General features: G+C 52.0%; 1 protein-coding gene across 1 annotated transcript in view; it reads left to right on the top strand.

The window, feature by feature from the left end:
- The first annotated feature begins 229 nt into the window (after window positions 1-229).
- The window catches only part of LOC142246577 (uncharacterized), a 112,603-nt gene continuing 99,253 nt past the window's right edge, over window positions 230-13,579 (top strand). Inside the window, exon 1 of the mRNA XM_075319643.1 lies at window positions 230-323. The gene's annotated coding sequence lies outside the window, so the exon portion shown is untranslated. The remainder of the gene's footprint in view (window positions 324-13,579) is intronic.

Below are 13,579 nucleotides of genomic sequence, written 5' to 3'. Positions count from 1 at the left end.
ACAGCCCCAAATTCATCACCAGAGATAAAAGACGGAAATAAAGGGACAGATCCAAATTCATCACCAGAGACAAAAGAAGGAAAGAAAGGGACAGCCCCAAATTCATCACCAGAGACAAAAGACGGAAATAAAGGGACAGCCCCAAATTCATCACCAGAGACAAAAGACGGAAATAAAGGGACAGCCCCAAATTCATCACCAGAGACAAAAGACGGAAATAAAGGGACAGATCCAAATTCATCACCAGAGACAAAAGAAGGAAAGAAAGGGACAGCCCCAAATTCATCACCAGAGACAAAAGCAGAGCGAGGAACAAGTCCAAGGTAGGAGTAATGAGAGTTGCATTGTCCAGACCAAGTGACTTTTTACTGCATCTCAAAATTTACTAGTTTACTAGGCTGGTGCTGTATATAAGGGGTGTGGCCTCATGTCTGATCACATGTCATTATATCAGTGATGTCATCACCCAGGGGGCGGAGCTGATGTGTCACCCAGGGTTATGGGGTACTCGGTCCCGGGAGGTGTTTAACTGGGGAATGTCACTTTGGTGGCCGTTGCCCGGTTCCGTGCCCTGGGTGCGTTTTGAAAAAAAGGGATATATTTACAGGGGTTTGTTGAATAATGTTCACACGTGACACCACTTGCAGTTTGCGGCTATATGGATGGAGCCGCCGCTGCACAGTTTTCACTACTGGGGCTGGTGTTAGGGGCAACCTGGATGTTAGGCCCTCCGCCAGCAGGGCCGGGCCCCAGAGGGTAGGTGATGTGGATGGGTGCAGGAAGAAGGTAGGCCACACAAGGGGTTGCAGTGTAACTGTTTCTGTTACTCGCTACAAGCTGTTAACTGGTCACCCGAGGCTGACTGGTCCTAACCGCAGGTTCCCTTCGTTCCAGTGCCGGTTTAGTGACCTGGTGGCTTCTTTCCCCTGCACCTGTCTTTGGTTGGTGGGGTTAGGGTTAGGGTTAGAGCAACTGGGGGTCCCCTTCTGGTTGTCTTCTAAAGTAGTCCGTATGACGGTAGCATGAACCCTGTGGGGTTGGAGTCTTTGGTCCTGCTCCCGGTTCTCCCGTTGCTACTGTGTCCCAAACTTCAAGGTCAGTGAGGTCCTTGATGGTCCCCTTCACTCTGCAGATTTTATCAGGTCTGCCTGGAGCGTTTTCCTGACTTAGGATTCTGTACCCCGTTGGTGCGTAGTTCCGGGAGTACTCTACCGTACTCCACCGGCAACTAACTGCCTGGTCCCACAGGTCACTGTTACACTCTTGACAGTCCTTCCTCTCTCTCTCTCTCTCTATCAGCCTCCTGTCGACTTCACTCTCCGCTGTCTATTCTCAACTGTCTACTGTCCACTCTACACTGACTACGGCCTACTGTCTGCCCCTCTCTCTTGGTCATTTAGTGGACTGGATTGGCTGCACCTCTAAGCGGCCATCCATTGGTCCAACCCTAGTCTGATACCATTCTATGGGGGAATTGGGGATAAACAGGGATTATCTGGAGTGTTTGGTTGTCACCGACACTGGTATTCTGGGTCCCTAGGGGGTAGGCTCTGCATCCTGGTGGGGATGCAGTACCTTGTAGCTCCCTGATGGCTTCAGGGGCGCTATACTGACACCTCTCACACATGTACTCAGGCTGGTTGTCAGCAACAATGAAATATTTTAGTATATGGCATTTGAACTTTATATATTCTGTTAGGGAAGTATATAAGGAAGTTTCTGGACCATTCAGAGTTCTTCAGTTATTTGCTTGTTATCTTGTGCAGCATATTTACAGGTTGGACATTTCCTTAATGATCCAGGCAGGAAGGTCACAATCCGGGATGAATTGCTTTATGTTGTACCTGGAATGTCATATGTAATGTGAGATAATGAGGACACTTTCAGGTCGTTCTTCTGGGTCCTGTATATTGGGGAGTTTGTGAATACGGTCACATCCATCTGCAGCTGATAACAGAGGGGGGTGGTAATGATAGAGGCCACAGAGAGCTGCTGTCCGGTCCTGGGGCCACATCAGATGTTCAGCCATTAGTCCCAGTCCTAGGCCATGGTCTGCTCAGTGTGGTGACCGCACCGGAGCTGCTCAGGTTATAGTCCCTTGACTCTGAGAGCCTCGTTCTCCTGTCCCAATGATCGCCCTAAATTGCTACAATTATTATTAGTCACATATTGCATGCACAGTGTCGGGCTGGAGAATGCATGACCACCAGAGTACATCATTCCTGGGCCCACGAGAACATCATTCCTGGGGCCACCAGAGAACATCATTCCTGCGCCCACCAGAGAACATCATGAGAGAGAGAGAGAAAAAAAAAACGGATCCGGATCGTGCACCCCGAATCCCGGGTACTGGTCGGACTCGGATCCGGCGCTCAAACCGTGCCGATTCGGATTTTGCGGATCCGGGTCCGCTCAACACTATTCCTGAGCCCACCAGAGAACATCATTCCTGGGCCCACCAGAGAACATCATTGATGGGGCCAACAGAGAACATCATTCCTGGAGCCACCGGAGAACATTATTCCTGGGGCCACCAGAGAACATCATTCCTGGGCCCACCAGAGAACATCATTCCTGGGCCCACCAGAGAACATCATTCCTGGGCCCACCAGAGAACATCTCCGTGACCCTGGCGGTGTCTTTTTATAAATGAAGGGGAGATGATGATGGGAGTTATAGTCAATATTAAATAAAATACATGACACCACTTGCGGTATGCGGCTATGAGAGGGAGCCGCCGCTGCGTAGTCTCTCACGGCTGGGACTGGTGGTATTGAGCAGCTTGGATGTTATGGCCCTCCGCAAGTAGAGCTAAGCCCCAGGGAAGATTGATGATGGTTGTAGTATAGTGAAAATTGGTGATGCAGAGGTACGGAAAGAATTCAGATGACACAGGGACTGCGGTTCAACTTGTTCTTTACTCACTGGTTCTGTGGTACCGCCACCCATCTGGTGCTGGTCTCTGACAATCTGGGTCTCAGGTGATCCTGTGTTCCTTTGATCCCAGTGCTGGTGTGATGACCTGGTAAGCTCTACCTCCATGCACCCTTCTGTAATTGGTGGGTCCCCGTGGCCTGAAGCGTTTTGGGGTCCCCTCCTGGTCTCACAGTCCTGGCCCGTACGGCAGGCAGCTTGAACCTCTCAATGGGTTGAACCTCTGTCCCAGTTCCCAGTTTCCCTCTTTGCTGCTGTGCCCCAGACTCTAAAGTCGGTGAGGAACCTTGATGATCCCCTAACCTGGCAGATCTAACAGGTGAGCTTAAAGCGTCCTCTTGAACTAGGGCTCTGCACCCCGCCTGTGCTCGGTCCCGTGAGTAGACACTGTACTCTCTCCGGCGACCATACTCCTTTAGCCCACCGATGTCCCTCCTCATGTTTCTCACTGGACCTGAGTCTCCTCACACCCTCCCTGACTCAACGTCAACTCCTGACTAACTTTCAAATGTCCCTTTCCACTGTCCAGACTAGCCCCTCCCCCTCCCGGGTTCCTGACTAGCAGGATTGGGTAAGTCCCGACCAATAGGTGGCCATCCATCAGATCCGTCTCTAGCCTGTTACCCAGTATGGAAAAAGCACAAATAAATGTGTGTGTGTTTTAAATGGTATTGTTTGGTGTTTAACGGTACTGGTCTCCCAGGAACCTGGTATAAGTACTGCACCTGTAACTGGATACAGTACCCTGTGGCACCTGATGCCTCAGGAGCACCACAGATCCTCAAGGGAAAAATGATTGCAGTGCTGAAAAGAGCTAGAAATAAATGGCGACAGAGGACACAGGTGACTTGATGCTGCATCACTGAGAAGATAGAAGCCTCAGATAACGCGGGATCCTCTCATTATACGAAGCCGAGCAAGATAGAGATGGTACCGGAAGGATGGGAGGTCCGTGGATATTAACTCCTTCACGCCAAGACACCGGTCAGCAGTCGCCCCACAGGCGCGGGTCACATACATCGACCAGCAGTCACCCCAGAGGTGCCGGTCACATACACCGGCCAGCAGTCACCCCACAGGCACGGGTCACATACATCGACCAGCAGTCACCCCAGAGGCGCTGATGAAATACACCGGCCAGCAGTCACCCCAGAGGCACCGGTCACATACACCGGCCAGCAGTCGCCCCAGAGGCACCGGTCACATACACCGGCCAGCAGTCACCCCAGAGGCATCGGTCACATACACCGGCCAGCAGTCACCCCAGAGGTGCCAGTCACATACACCGGCCAGCAGTCATCCCAGAGGCGCCGGTCACATACACCGGCCAGCAGTCATCCCAGCGGTGCCGGTCACATACACTGGCCAGCAGTCATCCCAGAGGTGCCGGTCACATACACCGGCCAGCAGTCACCCCAGAGGTGCCGGTCACGTACACCGGCCAGCAGTCACCCCAGAGGTGCCGCTCACATACACCGGCCAGCAGTCACCCCAGAGGCGCCGGTCACATACACCGGCCAGCAGTCATCCCAGAGGCGCCGGTCACATACACCTGGGTGTGGGGGAGGGGGCCTACAATCCACCTAACGTCTCTGCTTACCTGGTGGGAAGAGTCAGTCTGGTTGAGCAGGAGAAAACAGAGGGACTCTGTTTGAAGAACTTGAAGGGAGAAGGATTGAACCTCTGGGAGAAGATGGGACTTCTCAGAGAGACCAGGACATTTATCGCTTATTGGATTATATTCATATTTCTGGACTAATTTTACCCTCTGTTTTGTGGATTATGTTATGGACTGTTTGATTTGCGTGGAATATATGCTCTTTGGATTGTACATCCATCTCTCGCTCTGTTGATTGTGTCATATGGGAGAAGGACCCTGTGACAACTGGTGGCAGCGGTGGGATCAACAGAGCACAGTTTAATGGAGATCCACCCACAGAGTGAGTACAGAAACTGGACTGCATCAGTCTACAGAAGATCTGGGCCTGAACTACCAGGGACTGAGTAAAGAAGCCTTAATTGATCTACTGGTGGGTGCAAGGCAGTCCACCTCCTCCCAGATGTCTGACGGAGAAGCACTGGGGACGGGGATCCCTGCTCCAAAAAGCCAGTGGGTGGTGTGGTTCGAAGAAGAAATGGCGGCTCTTGGCCTCAGTGTATCTCACAAATATAAGGAGGAGGCTGCTCGCCGAGCACAGAGGAGACAAGAAGCAATGTTTTCCGACAGAGGGAATAATGTGAGTTGGAGTGTAAACCCAGCGATCCGGGAGCCTGTGCGGATCACCCGGGCGGACTTCAAGCCATTTGATGAGGCTTCCGGAGATGTGGAAGGGTTCTTCAAGGACTTTGAGCAGAAGTGTGCGGTGATGGAGGTCCCCCACTCTGGCTGGAGGCGTTTGTTAGTGGGACTCCTGAACGGAAGCCTGGCGGAGGCTTATCGCACCATTGACTCACAGAAGAACCGGGATTATAACATTGTAAAGCGGACTATCCTGGATTACCATGCCATCACCCCAGACTCACCTAGGGCACAGTTCCGAGACCTCCCATGCACCACGGGGGGATCGTTTAGGATGTATGCCCATAAGATGTCCCAGGCATGTCGGCGATGGCTGGAAGGGGAAGACGCCTTCACTGTGGAAGACGTTATACAGGTAATTCTTATAGAACAATTTTTTTCCAAGTGTCCCTCAGAAATACGGGAATGGGTCAGAGAGCGCACGCTGTGCACCTTGGATAGAGCTGCTGCCCTGGCTGATGAGGCCCTTACTATCCGACCGCAATGGAGGAGGCTTCTGGACAATAAGCCACAGCCTGCTCCTGCATCCCGACCCTCTCCAGTTATACCTGCACCTCCACGCAGCTGCAGGCCGATGACAACTGCGGTTCACAATCCTGGACCCCAACAGTTCCAACCACGCCCTGGGGGAATCACAGAGTGGAGATGTTATGGGTGTGGACAACCTGGGCACCTGCAATCCAGTTGTCCCGCAAGGATTCGGAGGGACCCCTATGCACCTGCACTTCGTCCGGTGCATTTTGTGCACTCCATCCCACCTGAGGAAGCGTTACCACCACCTCCACCGGAGTGTACCGCTGCCCCCTGCACCATAGATGCCCCTGTTGGAGTGTATTGCCTCCGGCCTTTGTCACCAGGTTCTCCTACTGCCTTCTCCAGAATGCACATTGGAAGGAGTACGACGCAGAGATGTTATTGATGTGGACAACCTGGGCATTTGCAAAACACTTGCCCTGGTGGTCGATTGAGGAATGACCTTGTACCAAATTGACCTGTTCATTCTCTACAGCCGAACTACCATCAGAGTAAGCACTTACAGGAGGTCGTGCTGGATGGACAGAGAGTCATTGGATTTTGTGGCTCCGGGGCATTTCTCACAATAGCTGATCCCCGGGTGGTTCAGCCAGAGGCGATACATCATGGACCAGGGATTGTTATTGAATTGGCTGGAGGACAAAGGAAGAATATCCCAAAGGCGACTGTAGATCTGGACTTTGGCTTTGGGATCAAGCAATGTGTGGTTGGGGTGATGAGCGGCTGCCTGCAGATATTCTCCTAGGAGATGATGTGGGGGATCTACAATGCCGATTTGTGGATGCAGGAAACACAGTTTGAGTGAAGGAGAACACAAAAGGAAGATTGCCCTTCCAATCCTATCGCTGGGGGACTACCTACAGCTTCTCCATCCAATACAAGCATGGAAGCCAACACCAGAACGCTGATGGACTATCCACAGCTGAGTCTGTGTAGACCTCATGGTGTACTCACTTATTCAGAAGGAGGGAGAGGTTGTGATGGTGGGATATGGGGGAGGTGTATCTTGCTGTACAGATTCCTATTTTAACCCCTTCACGACAATGGACGGATATATCCGCCATGGAGCGTGTCCTGTTAAGCCCCGTCCCCTGCTGCGGGCAGGCGGCGTTGATCGGCACACATATCAGCTGTTTTCAACAGCTGACATGTGTGCCTACATGTTACGAATGGAATCGCATTCCACCCGTAACATTAACCCCTTACATCTCGCTGCCAAAGTCTGGCAGCGAGATGTATATACGTGCGGTGAAGATTTTCACTTACCGCTGCCCCCACCGGAAGTCACGTGAGTGATCACGTGACTTTTGGTGGTTGCCATCGTAGCACAGGGTCATGTGATGACGCCTGTAGCTATGACGTTTCACTTTCGTTTTCACTCGGCCCGGAGGCCAGGGAAACAGGAAGTGAGCGTATCTGCTATTTACAGCTGTATAGCTGTGATCAGCAGATAGTGCAGAGCGATCGGATTGCTGATTGCTATAGCCCCCTAGGGGGACTAGTATAATAAAAAAAAAAAGTTTTAAAAAATTTAAAAAAACAAAACAAAAACCTAAAAGTTCAAATCACCCCCCTTTCCCCCCATTGAAAATTAAAGGGTTAAAAAATAAATAAATATACACATATTTGGTATCGCCGCGTTCAGAAATGCCCAATCTATCAAAATATAAAATCAATTAATCTGATTGGTAAACGGCGTAGTGGCAAAAAAAATCCAAACGCCAAAATTACGTTTTTTGGTCGCCGCAAGTTTTACGCAAAATGTAATAACAGGAGATCAAAACTTAGCATCTGCGCAAAAATGGTACCATTAGAAACGTCAGCTCGAGACGCAAAAAATAAGCCATCACTTAGCTCCCAAAAAATGAGAACTCTATGGGTTTCGGAAAATGGCGCAAAACGTACGCCACTTTTATTGGACAAGCTTGTGAATTTTTTTTAACCCCTTAGATACAAGTAAACCTATACATGTTTGGTGTCTACAAACTCGCACTGACCTCAGGCATCATACCCACATATCAGTTTTACCATATAGTGAACACTGTAAATAAAACATCTCAAAAACTATTGTGCCATCACACTTTTTTGCAGTTTTTCCACACTTGGAATTTTTTTGCTGTTTTCCAGTACACCATATGGTAAAACTTATGGTTTCATTTAAAAGTACAACTTGTCCCGCAAAAAACAAGCCCTCATATCGCAAAATTGACGAAAAAATAAAAAAGTTACGGCTCTCGGAATAAGGGGAGCAAAAAACAAAAACGCAAAAACGGAAAGTGCCCCGGGGCTGAAAGGGTTAAGCTTGGTTCACTGTCCATTATTTGTACTGCTTGTGTACATTGTATTGTTTGCAAGTAATCACCCCCCCCAGTGCAAGTAAGTAAGTAAATAAGTGCAAGCCTCTTGAGGTACTTCTGTCCCTGGGTGTGGGGGAAGTGGGCCTACAATCCACCTAACATCTCTGCTTACCTGGTGGGAAGAGTCAGTCTGGTTGAGCAGGAGAAGACAAAGGGAGTCTGTTTGAAGAACTTGAAGGGAGAAGGATTGAACCTCTGGGAGAAGATGGGACTTCTCATAGAGACCAGGACATTTATGGCTTATTGGATTATATTCATATTTCTGGACTACTTTTACCCTCTGTTTTGTGGATTATGTTATGGACCGTTTGATTTGCGTGGAATAAATGCTCTTTGGATTGTACAGCCATTGATCATTCTGTTGATTGTGTGATATGGGAGAAGGACCTAGTCACACCAGTCATATAGACCGGCCAGCAGTTATCCCAGATGTGCCGGTCACATACACCGGCCAGCAGTCGCCCCATAGGTGCCGGTCACACACACCGGCCAGCAGTCGCCCCAGAGGTGCCGGTCACATACACCGGCCAGCAGTCGCCCCAGAGGTGTCGGTCACACACACCGGCCAGCAGTCGCCCCAGAGGTGCCGGTCACATACACCGGCCAGCAGTCACGCCAGAGGTGCCGGTCACATACACCGGCCAGCAGTCACCCCAGAGGTGTCGGTCACATACACCGGCCAGCAGTCACCCCAGAGGTGCCGGTCACGTACACCGGCCAGCAGTCACCCTGGAGGCACCGGTCACATACACCGGCCAGCAGTCACCCTGGAGGCACCGGTCACATACACCAGCCAGCAGTCGCTCCAGAGGCGCCGGTTACATACACCAGCCAGCAGTCGCTCCAGAGGCGCCGGTCACATTGAAGAGTCCAGTCTGAGTGATCCGGCTTTTCTCAGTGCCCTGTGTTGGGTAGTGAAATAATAGTAAATGGGGGAAGGGTCCTTGGGCGTCAATCACCACCAAGTCCCAGTGATGGGGTAGAAAGTCGTCTATCAGATACATTACTGATGCTGTAATAATGTGTTAAATATTAATAATACTTTATTAAAAAAAAACTTCTTGACACCGTCCCTCGCTGATCTTTTTATCTCATGCTGGTCAAACATGGTCCACCGAATCCAACACTACAAAACTCCTGGATGGGTGTGGGACACTGGGATGACAATGTGGCGCGGTGTAACCACTTTCTTCTCTCTCAGGTTGTTGTCTAGAAAGTCGGCAATCATGGATAGTCATCCCCGATACCTCACTGTATTAGGATGGCTTTCCAAGTGCGTCCCAACATCCACCCCCCCTGGGTGAACCAGGCGGCTCGGGGTCAGTCGGAGCCTCTGTGTTTGGACTCCACAATCTGTGGTTTTCTGTCCTTCTTAATGAGTCACATACCGTAGTAATATTCTCAGTGTGGACGTTTCTGTTCATGTTATTGACACTCCTAGAGCTCAGAGTCCTGTATTGTTCACCTCAGATCTATGAATGATAACAGAGAACACCAACCGGACCCAAAATACCCCCCGATAATCATCAAAATGTATTTCCAGATGAGAGACTAAGAACAGTCAGTAATAATGATAAAAAGAACAAAGTCAGTAAAAAAGTAACATAATAAGAAGCGCTGAACCGGTGTAACGTGGTCCACTGTTCCCTAATACATGACGGGCGCTGCAACCCAACCAGAGCCCCAAAAACTCTGGGGTTCCTGGAATTCTGGCCAGCAAATCCCCCGAAAACGACGGCAGGAAGAACGGTCAGGTTTACAGAAGGGAAAGTCTTATTGTAAATCTGCCTGATGAAGGGGCCTCTGTGATCCGAGAGCTGCAGGTATAATGTTCCTTGTCAGCCAAGAAAAGTATCACTCCAAGAGGGAAAGCAACTGATCCCATCCTTATCAGAGGTGATTGGCCGAGTACGGACAGGATCTAGAGCTGGGGAGAATGTATATGTGGCCCCCGCCTGATGGAGAATGTGGAGTATGGCCCCCACCTGATGAAAAATGTAGACGTGGCTGTGATGCCCCTGGACTAGTCAGGGCGTTCACAGGGTACTGCATGCTCTTTCTCTCTAGTGCAGGACTCAAATCCCCATGGTTCTGGGTTCCCAACCTATAGTACTGCCTCCGTCTGCATCCAAATCCCAACCACACCTCACACCACACCTTGTCAGGCACACCAGTGGGTTGCTGAGCTGGAATAGGGGAGTTCACCTAGGAGGCGGACAGGCTGTTGGGAGGGGGGAAGTGGCAGAGCAGAGCAGAGCTGACAGAGGAGAAGTGTAGTGACTCTCAGAGAGAGAGGAGCTGGGAGTTGGAGCTCTCTAGAGAGAGGAGTTTACGGAGAGGCCCTCAGTGAGTGAGGGGCCGAGGGAGATGGAGCTCACTACAGTGACCAAGGCTTGGTCGCAGACAGTGGTTCTGGAGCAAAGGAGTCAGAGACCCGGTCGCAGGGTACTGGAAAGGATGCTCGGCCTAGTTACAGGACCAGGCGGCACAGGAGTACTTAGTAACCGATTCGGGACCGAAGGCACATCAGGGTACACGGACCCTAGGTCGGGGAGAAGCTTCAGGCAACTCGGCAATTAACCTGCGGAGGACAGGGCCTTTATGGACTGTTCCCACGAAGCTCAGAGATCGGGGCACTAGCGCAATGAGGGGGATAGGGCTTTCCAAGCAAAGCAGCCCACTGAAATCCCAAGCGTGAGCTCCTGAGAGCAAGCTCCTCTACTACCCATAGTAGGGAGCGGGGCCCAGCAAGTTTCAAGCTTGCGGGCCATTTGGACACTTCTAAAATACTGTGCCTGGAGGCAGGCGACAGAACCACTAGGCAGTGCTGCAGGGGACGGATACCCGGACGAGTTCCCCCAAGAGGGCAGCGGCATCCAGAGACTTGGTTTACCACGTTGTCAGCGTCAACTTCTTGCCTGAGTGAGTACCTGATCCCCTCTGCCATCAGCCAGCCTGCGCTCCCCAGTCAACAACCCCCATCATCCAGAGTCCCGAGGCCTCCCCTACCTGTGGAGGGGACGACATCTCAGCTGCCCCCTTCTCCATCGCCCCCGGGTTGTTACGTCACCACCGGAGTCTGCTCCAGTGACTTCTGCTCCGATCGCCAGGCGACGCCGTGTTCCTGCCATGGATGGTGCTGGTGATGGGAGAGGAGTCGATGCCAGCGGCGCTGGTGGGCGCAGGCTCCGATCATCCACTGGGCTGGGTTATCTTGGGATCTGCAGTACCGCTGGCTGACTGTGGGCGGCGTGTGTCTTCCAGCTGAAGTTGCCATCATTCACCTGCAGCCAATGGGAAGACACCACACCCTTCTTTTTCCCCCTCCTGTCACATGACCACTGTCAAAGGTAGTTCTGATTTCCTGGCTCTTGGTCCGTCCTATTCTGTTTAGTGATTCCTGTGTGCTGACTTCTGCGTGTTTTCTGACTACCCTCCTGCCTGCTGTTTTTGTACCTCGCTGCCCGATCCGGATTTGACCTCTTCTCCGTTTTCTGATTACGTCCTTGCCTGCCGATTCTGTCCCTGTTCTGCTATTCCTGGTTTGACCCTGCCTGACGACTACTCTCATCAGACTGCAGCCTTCCACAGGTAGTGATCACCGGGGCCCTGTGTAATTCCAAATCCCTGTATAGGGGTTAAAGGGTTTCAGCGTTCTGGGGGTCCTGCTTGGTGAGGGGCTTCCCTCTAGTCTGTCCATTACAGCCCATCTGAGTCTGTGGATCCAGGCAGGCGTTACACGGGTACTCCCATTGGCAGCGGCGGTGCTCCCTATTACCACACACCACGGGTGGCGTCACGAACTATATCTCCTGTAAATACCCCCTTCACATTTGAGGTGCCGCAGGACCCCGGGTCCGGAGACCCTCGAGCCACAGCGAACCCGGATCCGAGCGGTTCGACCGCTGCAGGGGCGGCACATAGCCCCCGCCTGATAAAGAATGTAGAGTGTGGCCCCCCGCCTGATGAAGAATGTAGAGTGTGGCCCCCGCCTGATGAAGAATGTAGAGTGTGGCCCCCGCCTGATGAAGAATGTAGAGTGTGGCCCCCGCCTGATGAAGAATGTACAGTGTGGCTCCCGCCGCTGCCTGTCAGTCATTATACAATGTGGTGCCAACAAGGAAACAAAGGAGCGAAAAACAGTGAGAAAGGTGCAAAGTATGAAGTGTGGAGTGTGCCGCAATCTACTGACCCCACGAAGAATGCAGGAAGCGTCTGATATCACTGAGGGAATGACTGGATTGTAAACGTTACTCTGGGAGGGGGTTGGGGGCACCGGCCAATGGTTAGGTTTCGATCTCATGTCTTACTCAGCATGTGTCTCAGATGTGGCTCCTAAAAACCCATTTTATAATTCTCATCCTCTTTCTCTTGTATCACTAGTAATAAAATCACAAATAAGTTGATAATTATAATTGTTCAATTTTCATGATGCCCGGCAGCAATGAGCCCCCGCCCTACATGTACAAAGTCAGGGTGTCACAGCCGTCATCTGCCTGCAGCAGCAATGAGCCCCTGGACCCACATGTACATATGTATATATACATATATATGTTCCACCCCTGTTCCACCCCTGCAGCAGTCGCACTGCTCGGATCCGGGGTTGCTGTGGCTGGAGGGTCTCCGGACCCAGGGTCCTGCGGCCACTCAAATGTAAAGGGAGGGGGTATTTACAAGGGATAAGAGTTTGTGACGCTGTCACGGGCGGAGGGGGATCGCATTCGCTAACGCTCGGGTCTGGTGCTTCTGCTGCTGCTGCTCGGTGGCTCGAGCGGTGAGTCGGACCCGGGGACTCGAGCAGCGCTCCTCGCCCATGAGTGAAAAGGGGGTGGTTTGGTTTTAGGAAAAAGTTCGTGACGCCACCCATTGGTCGTGGTGATTGTGTGAACACCACCGCTGCTGGTGACGGGGATCCCGGGAGCGATGGCAGGGAGCAGCTAGGATGTTGGTTCCCCCTCCGTGGGTAGGGGTTGGTTTTCAGCTGGCTGCAGTGTCTTGGCTCTCCCCGGACAGTTTGATGGTGGCTGTCTTTCCCTGCACCTGTGTTGTGTTTTGGCTCCGATGGTTTCCCAACGGTAGCCCGCTCCCCGGCGTATAGGTGCCGAAGGAGCCCTCTATGCCCGCAGGCGCTGGCCCTTGGATCTCTAGCCTGTGGCAGTGGCTGTATATCCTCATCTCACGGTGTGGACGGTTGCCTTCTAACGGGTCTTGGGTGTTAGGAAACCCCTGGGGTTCCGGTCACTTTCGGATTTGACCTTTGTCGGCGGCTCCAAGCCTAGTCGGGGTCCGATGGCCCTGCCTTTTGTGCTTAGCTTCACTCCGCTCCCCGGTTCGGTACCGGCAGGCCACCGCCCGACCCTGGTCCTACGGTTCCGTGTCGATTCGCTACTCCTGCAAATGGCCACCACCGTCTGCCAACCTTGTTGACAGTGCCTGGGCTCCAACCCAGACACAG

The sequence above is a fragment of the Anomaloglossus baeobatrachus genome, chromosome 7 (genome assembly GCF_048569485.1).
Source record: "Anomaloglossus baeobatrachus isolate aAnoBae1 chromosome 7, aAnoBae1.hap1, whole genome shotgun sequence".
Classification (NCBI taxonomy): Eukaryota; Metazoa; Chordata; class Amphibia; order Anura; family Aromobatidae; genus Anomaloglossus; species Anomaloglossus baeobatrachus.
The sequence above is the reverse complement of the archived record's forward strand: the minus strand, read 5'-3'. Positions and strand labels throughout refer to the sequence as shown.